This window comes from Arachis duranensis, chromosome 6 (genome assembly GCF_000817695.3).
Source record: "Arachis duranensis cultivar V14167 chromosome 6, aradu.V14167.gnm2.J7QH, whole genome shotgun sequence".
In the NCBI taxonomy this organism is placed as follows: domain Eukaryota; kingdom Viridiplantae; phylum Streptophyta; class Magnoliopsida; order Fabales; family Fabaceae; genus Arachis; species Arachis duranensis.
Window position 1 is genome coordinate 100,146,187 of NC_029777.3, and position 9,254 is coordinate 100,155,440.

Genomic DNA, 9,254 nt, shown 5'->3' on the forward strand with positions numbered 1-9,254 from the left:
TTGTGATCATACAAAGTGTTTAGAACAGGAACAGGAGGACTCATGAGGAAGAACATAACACCTTGGAGAGCGTTCAACTCAAAGTGTTTTGGCGCTAAATGCCAAGTGAGCGTTTAATGCCAGGCAAGGCAGCAAGGGCATTTAACGCCCAGGATGGACAAGCGGCAGTTGGCATTAAATGCCAGGTGGTGTTTAACTCCCACAAGGGTATAATTTCATGAAGCATCAACCCTCCAAGCTGGCGTTTAGTGCCACCACTCAGTTTTAAAAAAAGTGCTAATTCTGGTGCTAAAGGTCGAGGCTGGAGTTTAGCGCCAAGAAAGCCAGTTTTGAATTTCGAAGAAGGGCCTTCACCATTCCCAAAGGTTACTCCCACTCCCTCCCCCCTTTGACCATTCAACTCAACAACCTCTCTCCCCCTTCCCTATTATACCATCCACATTCATCCCCTATTTTCCCATACATCTATCAACCTTTCCATCACCCAATCAACCCCCATCAATCTCTCTTCCCCATTAACCACATTCAATTACATTTACCCCCACCCTTCCCACCATGACCGAACCCCCTACCCCCTCCTCTATAAATACCCACTCCTTTTTCACTTTTCACCACACTTCCACCCATTTCACTACTTCACTTACTTCCATTCCCTTCCATTTCACAACTATCCATTTTTTTATTTTGCTTTCACAACCTTTCACCCATTACTCGAACTCCCTCCTTCGCTATCTCCATCATCTCTATCTCCTTCCCTACATTCTTTCTATTTCTTTTTTCCTTTGCTTGGGGACGAGCAAACCTTTAAATTTGGTATGTGACCCTCTGCTTTTTTTTCATTTTCATCATCCATATGGCACCAAAAATCAGAGAATCCTCTTCAAGTAAGAGAAAAGAGAAGGCCCCTGCATCCGACCCTTATGAATTTATCCGGTTCTTCTCTAAGACCCATGAAGATCACTTTCACGAAGTAGTGAACAAAAAGAAAGTGATCCCAGAGGTCTGCTTTGATCTGCAGCCGGGTGAGTATCCGAAAATCCGAGACCAAATTCTTAGGCGGGATTGGGAAGTTCTGGCCAATCCCGTGACTGATGTGGAAGCGCTGATGGTCAAAGAGTTTTATGCCAATGCTTGGGTGACTTATAAGCATGCACAAGGCGTGAAATGGTACCCAAAGTACTGGCGCACCATGGACCAAGGGGAGATTTTGGTGTTCAGTCCTGAGAGTGTGAGGGAAGCATTGTAGATACCACCATCCAGAGAGGACCCTCATTCTTACACTCAGAGAGTCAATACTGACCAGAGACTGGACCAGATCCTTAAAGACATATGCCTCCCCAGAGCACAATAGAGGAGGGACGCCAGAGGTCAACCATACTAGCTGGGTAGGCTTGACTTGAAACCGGTTGCTAGAGGATGGTTGGAGTTCATTCAGCGCTCTATCATCCTCACAAACAACCAGTCTGAAGTCACTATTGACCAAGTCATGATGATCCACTACATCATGCTCTGAAATGAGATAGAGGTGCATTAGGTGATCCCTCGGGAGTTGTCTCGCGTAGCGGTGAAGGCTTCTACCTCTGTAAGATTGGCCTTCTTTCACCTCATCTTCCGCCTGTGTGAGGCAGCCAGAGTTCGCACTGATGGAGATACCCCTATTGAGCTCGATAGACCTATTACTAGGAGGGGTATGGAGCATGCTAGGGAGCTTGGACATGCACCACCACAGGAGCCAGTTCCTCCTCCTCAGTAGAAGCAGTCTTAGATGACTCAGGGATTCTATTTCTCTCCCCATGACTACTGGGATAAGTTGATTACATCCATTGGGGAGCTGACATTGTCTGTTGATCAGCTGAAAATTGAGCATTAGGACCACTCAGCCCTCCTCCATCAGCTAGTGGAGGAGCTGCTGAGGCAGTGGCGCGACTTGGATGAGCTAAAGTGCCAGAGAAGATTCCCATGAGGAATCAGTAGCCAAGATGACTGAGGTGGTTGAGTTTCTTTGTCTTCTACTTTCCTTATTTTCTGTTTTTCAATATTTTATCTGTTTCCTGTTATTTATTTAAAAGTCTTTTGCATGATCATTAGTAGTAGTTTATTGCTTTCCAGTTTAGTTATCTATTTTGCTATTATATATTTATTTTGAAAATTGTCTCATGTATTACTCACTAAGCTTGAAAAATTAAAAGAAAAAGAAAAGAAGTAGTAAAGTGCATGAGACTTGAGTTATATATTATGAGTTATTCTGATAACTTTGATGTGGTGGTATTGTTTATAATTCCAAATGTATGAACTGAACAGTGCATATTTGATCTTGAAGTTGAGAATGTTGATTCATGAGGTATAGGAACTTAGAGAAGTATTATGAATTCTCTAAAGTAAGTAAAAAATTAGTCCTTGAAGCAAAATAAACAGCAAAAAATAAATAAAAAATAATAAAAATAAGGTCCAAGGCTCTGAGTATCAATGGTTAGGAAGCTCTAAAATGATTAAAAGCTCAAATGAGTTGCTTTCCTAACTATATGCTTGTTGTGTGAATGTGTCAAGTAATCCTTGAGACAGAGCACTAAGAGTTGAGACTAAGTGCAATTACAGAGTATGCCAAAGGTTTTGAGCACCACTGTCTGGGAGAAATAAAAAGAAAAATTAGAACTCAAAAGAGTTTTCCATTTAAGAGTTTATGGTGTTGTTGTATCAAGTTAAGCTTGAGGACAAAACACTTGGAGTCACGGCTAGACTCAATGTGCAAAGCACCAAGAGAAATGAAAAAAAAAAGCTGTGTTCAAGGATCAATTAGAGCCTAAAGAAGACAATCCATAATATCATACGAGTTCTAGTTCTGAAGGATATCAACATCTCTGAGTTTCAAAGGATAGTGAGATGCCAAACCTATTTAGAATTATAGTGTCATTAGCCCCACTCAGTAATTGGACATGAGCTTAAATGAACCCTAAAGTCTTAGGCATTTTCTCTTCTTAGTCTTATATTGTTTTAGTTGCTTGAGAACAATCAGCTGTTTAAATTTGGTGTTGTGATGTGTGAGTATCTTATACCCATTTTTTGCTTATTTTCTAGTTAGAATTTAGTAAGTTTAATTATGTTTTAGTGTTAAAATCCTCTTTGGATGCTATATTGAGTTGTTTTTGTATTTTTATTATTTTAGGTAAAATTCGGATCAATTTGCCAGAGTTTTGAGCAAAAAGGAGAGGTTATAAAGCTGCCCCTTTGGGCGCTAAACACCAAGCTGGAATTTAGTGCCAGCTACCAGCGAACTAAAGAGGGCTTTTTGCCCATGGGGGAGCTAAACGCCACACCTGATGTTTAGCGCAAAGCAATTTGAACTCCACCACATTAAAGGAGCATCTTTTGTTGGATTTAGCTCTTAGTTATTATATTATCTTTTATTTTTGTAATTTTTATTTACAAACAAAATCTTTTAGGTTTAGAATTTAATATTTTATTTTAGTTTTAAATAAAATTAGGTTAGATATAAAAGAAAAAATATTCACCCTTTAGAAGGATCTTTTCTTTTCGACACTTCCACACTTTTTAGAACCCTTATTTTCTCTATAAGTCATGAGCCATTAAACCTCCTCGGTTAGAGTTAGGAGCTCTGTTTATTTCTATGGATTAAGACTGTTACTTTTCTATTTTAATTAATATATTGATTTAGTTTCAATGATTGCTTTCGTTCTTCATCTTATAAATCTGGGTAGAACGATAGTATAACCCTCATTCTATATGTGTTCTTGTGATTCTCGGCAGAGTTATCTCGCTTGAACAACAAATTAAAAGTAAATATCTCCTAAATTGCTAATTACTTGAACTAATCGGGATACGTGACATATAATCCTCTTAGTTTTGGGTAATTAGGGTTTCTATGGCCATAAACTAGAATTGATCTTAACCCTCTAATCTATATTAAGTAACCAAGACATTAGCGGTTGATTGGGTTAGAGGAGACTAAATCACTAAGACATTAGGGTTTAGTCAATTACAACTTGTTATGAAAAGAATCTTGCATGATTAAAATAGTCGATAAGAGAACTTAATCTGGATGAATAAACAACTCTGAACCCTTAACTATTTCTCTCACATATTTCACACCATTTTTATTGTTTGCTTTCTAATTCTCTGAATTTACTGTTTAATGCATTTTACAACCCTCAAAACACAACTTTCTACTTGCCTGACTAAGTGATTTATTTGACCATTGTTGCTCAGTCCATCAATCCTTGTGGGATCGACCTTCACTCACCTGAAGTATTACTTGGTACGACCCGGTGCACTTGTCGGTTAGTTTGTGGATTGCAAAGTATTCCATAACGTCAAAAAAGGATGGAGGGAATATCCTCTCTACTTACAAAGTATATAGGAATGTTCTAGTCCATAATTGTGAGATAGTTAATGCTAAATTTCATAGCACATAACTTTCTAAAGAACTCACTTATTTCTGTGAGGGTTTTCAAATGTTGGTTGGAAGTTCTTTGAATGCGATAGAAAGCAAAGACTCCATGAAGATGTGACAATCATGACTATTTAACCTAGCAAGCCTACCCCGTAACACTTTTGACTACCTGCTCAAGTTAGAGGTGTAACTATAAAAAAACATTAATCCTCTAATTCATGTACAAATATATTTTGTCTCTGCTCCTTCATTAGAGTGAACACCGTCTTTGGTTTAGCCCACCGCCCATTATCAAGTCTCTTTAAATTCAGATCTGGCCGCTTGCAAATCTCTACCAAGTCTTTCCTAACCTTATTGATGTCCTTTATTTGCTCATCGTCCATTACTGTGTGCATGATATTATCAAACACGTTTTTTTCAGTATAAAGATTAAGGGCAAGTAGTGCATCCATTTCATTGGAATTCTCTTTAACCAACATTTACCAATCTGTTCTCTCTCGACTTGGAACCTTGGTGATCTACAAAATTTGCATTCAATTAGGTCTACATCCGTCTTGTAGTACAACATACAACCATTCAAACAACAATCAATTTTCACCGCATTTAGAATCAATTTTAAAACTAACTTCTTTGCTTCGTAGTGGTTTCGAGAGATGTCAGTGGATATGACACGTACCAGTTTGTTGCAAAGGATGGCCACTTATAAAAAAAACTCTTGGGTATGATTTGACTCTGACTTAATACTCATCATTCTAGCACATACAGACAACTCCGAATGAACGCACCCTTCAAACAAAGGTTTCATAACAGATTCTAACTTTTGATAAAATTTCTTTGCCTCTGGGTTAGGCTCTTCTTCAGTCTCTTCCAATTTTATAACACCTGTTGCATTAAACACCATCTCCTTGTATCTCTCTTAGTTAGCCTCCCAAGTTATTTTTCCATGTTTAGGTCTCTCACCACCCGAACCTTCATTGATTGACAATAGAACCTATTCAAATTAGAGGCAGACCAGTTAATTCCTTACTCGTCCACTTCTATGTGTTCCGTGCACATCCAGTACTCATCCATGAACCCATTACGATAGAGGTGAAGCGTTATGTTCGCAGGTCCTAACCACTTAGTCAACCGACACTTTTGATACTGACACCTAGATATTCCTTCAGACCTAAATTGTTCCATGCTGAAGACATGTGTGACAAACACGTCAACCCTTTCAAAGAATTCAGGTTTAAACCCCCCGACTATCGTCATTCCTCCCATACATTCATAGATGATGACTAGGAATCATATTGAAACACACACCCTAGGAAAAGTAAGTCCAACATAAAATTTAAACAATTCATTATATTCAGAGATAAAAAATAACCTGGAATATTACTGCACAAACAAAAAAAAAACTCCAACTGATCTCAGAGAAAATAGCACCGTCCTAATAAAAAGAAAAACATATTAAATTCACAAGCTGAAACTAAATCAGAAACTAATTTAAAAAAATAAGTAAAACTCATTATTCCAATTAATTAAAACCCAATTCTAATTAATTTCACCAAACTAACAAGAGGTATGACAAAAATAAGCGACATAAGTTTAATGCAATTGAAAGAAACTAATTCACTAAACTTTACTAAAATCTTCCAACAACTCAAGCACTCTTAATCTCACCTTACTTAACCTACTCTAACATTATTTGATTTTTACATCCATTAAATTAAAACAACAAATCCTAATCACACACTTCGTTAAACAAATTTAACCACTGAGTTAACCTAAACCCTAACAAAATGCTAAAGTCACAAATTAATATGTAAAAAGAAAATAACCATACCAACAATAAATCTGATGATAGTGGCTGCAGGGTCTCTTTAATGTGGTAGTGACAGAGATGGCAGTCATGACGGCGTTAACGATAGCCATGGTGGAGGATGCAGCGGGGAGAGCAACAGCAGCAGAATCGATGAGATGTGCAACGGTTGCTTCAATGGGTATTTCAAGGGGCAGCAACGACGACGACGAGCTCCCGGCGGTGGCGACAGTGACGATTCGATGGTGATGGAGAGAGAAGACGAGAAGAGAGAGAGGGAGAAGAGAGTGAAAGCATTAAGACAAGTGAAGGGGAAGGGTTTTGTGTTTGAATTTTAACCCAATTTTACCATCGGATTTTTTCGACGGTAAATCACCAAAACAACGCATTTCTTTAAATCGTTATACCGGCGGAATATCCGACTGTAACATTGGCGCTGTTGAGTTATATTTTCACACCAATAATTACCATCGGGTTTAGCAACGAAAAATCTCTTCCAACGGTAACCTTTTATGGCGACGAATTTCTCCTCCTTTTCGTTGAAAATTTCGACAGTAAATCTGCCGATACAAGTCGATGCTAAATCCGACGGTAATTCTAAAGGTACTCAACATTTTTCTTGTAGTGACATAAAAAATGCGAGTGTACAAAAATCTAACACGAAATCATATGTATTTTTACAAATAAACTACCATTTGTACCTATGAACTTTGTGAACGCTGACAAAAGTACCCATCAAATAAAAAAAAAACTAACGTTGTACCCATATTATGGGTTCCGTGTAACAAAAATACCAAAATCCTAATTTTTGTTGAATTTTTAATAAAATTTCTAAATTACCCCTACCTATTATCTTCTCCCCCAAATTTCAAACTTTCACAACAACCCTCACCACCACCACCACCTTCCTTACTACTACCTCCCCTCCCCTCTCCACAAAATCTCATTTTCTTGTGGTCGGTTACGCACTCTGCTCCAATCTCTCCACCATCATCAACATGCTATCACCCAATTCAACTATCCCAACCTCTTAACCGCACTCCAGTACCTCACTTCCGCTCTCGGCATCTACCTTCTCGACAAATTAGGGTTCCTCCACCACGACCCCTTCACTGTCGACACCGCCAAGCGCTTCTTTTCCGCTACACTCGTCTTCTTCCTCTCGTCATCTTCACCAACACCAACATCCTCCACCACGTCGATGTCAACACCTTCATCGTCTTCCAATCTCTCACACCTCTCCTCGTCGCCCTTGTAGATACCGTCTTCTACCACTTGCCTTGCCCCTCCAAGTTCACATTTTTCTCCCGCGTTGTTATCCTCGCTGGCGCCGAGGTATGTTGCCATTGATTCCGCTTTTACCTTTACTATTTATTCTTAGGTTTTTACTTATCTTGTCATAATCACTACTGAGATGGTTTACGTCAAGCACATGATCATGAATCTAGGATTGAACTCTTGGAGTTTTGTTTTGTACAACAATTTATTCTCTTTCATGATTGCGCCCTTGTTCTGATTCTTTACCAGTGAGAATCTTGAGATTTTTAATGATTTGAGATCTGATTTTGGATTTTTGTTTGATCCCAGTGCTCTTATAATTCTAATTTGTTACTTATAGATCAGCTCACAACTACTGAGAGAAAACCTCCACAAAATAGGAATGATGGTGTTAAGGGGAGATGATGGTGGTGCTGGTGGTGTTGATGGTGAGTGGTGGCAGTGGAGAGGGAAAGGGGAGACGGTGGTAATAATCAGAAAAAGTGTTGGTGGGAAGAGGGTTGTGAAAGTTTGAAATTTAGGGAAGAAGATGGTAGGAGTAATTTAAAAATTTTATTAAAAAGTCAACAAAAAATTAAGGTTTGAGTATTTTTCTAATATGAAACCCATTTTTTTAGTACAATATTAGTTTCTTTATTTGATGGATATTTTTATCAATATTCATAAAATTTATAAGTACAAATAATAGTTTATTCTATTTTTATATATACACACACCTGTTGTGTTCTATACATTTTAAATATAAATCCCCTAATACGAACATATATTTTATGCCAAATTGCCAATAATTGTTTTGATAGTTTTTTTTCCCTCATACATAGCATGGTTGGAAACTACATCATTAAATAAAAAGAAGTGAAAGCTGATATTGTGCAAAAAAAATAAAAATCTTCATTATGCATTCATTCAAACAGAAATTTCATCACCCTTTTATATCATATTAATTTTTTACTTTTTATTTTAAAAATTCTTTATTTACTAATTCATTTAAAAAAAGAAAATAATTTTTGCTTATTATTTCATAATTTTATTGGCAATCTAACTTCACAAGTTCGGATTGTGAAATTAAGATAGAAACCAATTTCACGGTCACTATGAAAAATTGGTCATGACATTAATCAAACACATTAACACAATTTTCGCATTCGCTGCATGTCTTGGAAAGAAAGGCGTTAACGAAATTTCGCAGTCAGAAAAAGTGAAATAGAACAATATAAGGTGTCCCAATTTTGCGCGTAGTAACTGTGAAATAGCAAGAGATCAAGGAAAAAAAATGACTGTCCTACAAATACTAAATCCTAATTTCTAAATAATTCATTCGTTAATTCTAATGTATTCTCAAGCTCAAATTCTAGTGAACATATAGTCGTGTTTATCCAAATAAAACTATTATATGTAAAGATGATAGTGCATGTCTTGTATGCAATTATTCCATTATTATGCTTACTTGGTGGTTGTAATCTTTGATAAAGCTTAAAAGTTTTATTCTAATGTATATCGAAATAATTGGAATTAAACACACAAGTAGAATATCAATTTCTTCCATTGGATGACAGCTAGTGTCCGATATAAAAGAGCGTGATATCCAACAAGTAATAGAGCTTTATATTATTAAGTTTGTGGATATGGATGGTACTTCATCATTATCATGTTCAGTTCCACCAAGTTTTACCGTTGGGCCCATTTGTAGGACCAAAGAGTTCATTCCTTAAAATCCTAGCAAAACTCGTATGTTTCTAGAATTTCAAGAGACTCCAAGTAAGG

The 9,254-nt window shown here is 37.2% G+C and overlaps 1 pseudogene; it reads left to right on the forward strand.

Moving 5' to 3' along the window:
* Positions 1-6,323: 6,323 nt before the first annotated feature.
* On the forward strand, positions 6,324-7,728 carry LOC107494937 (GDP-fucose transporter 1-like; annotated as a pseudogene).
* Positions 7,729-9,254: the final 1,526 nt, after the last annotated feature.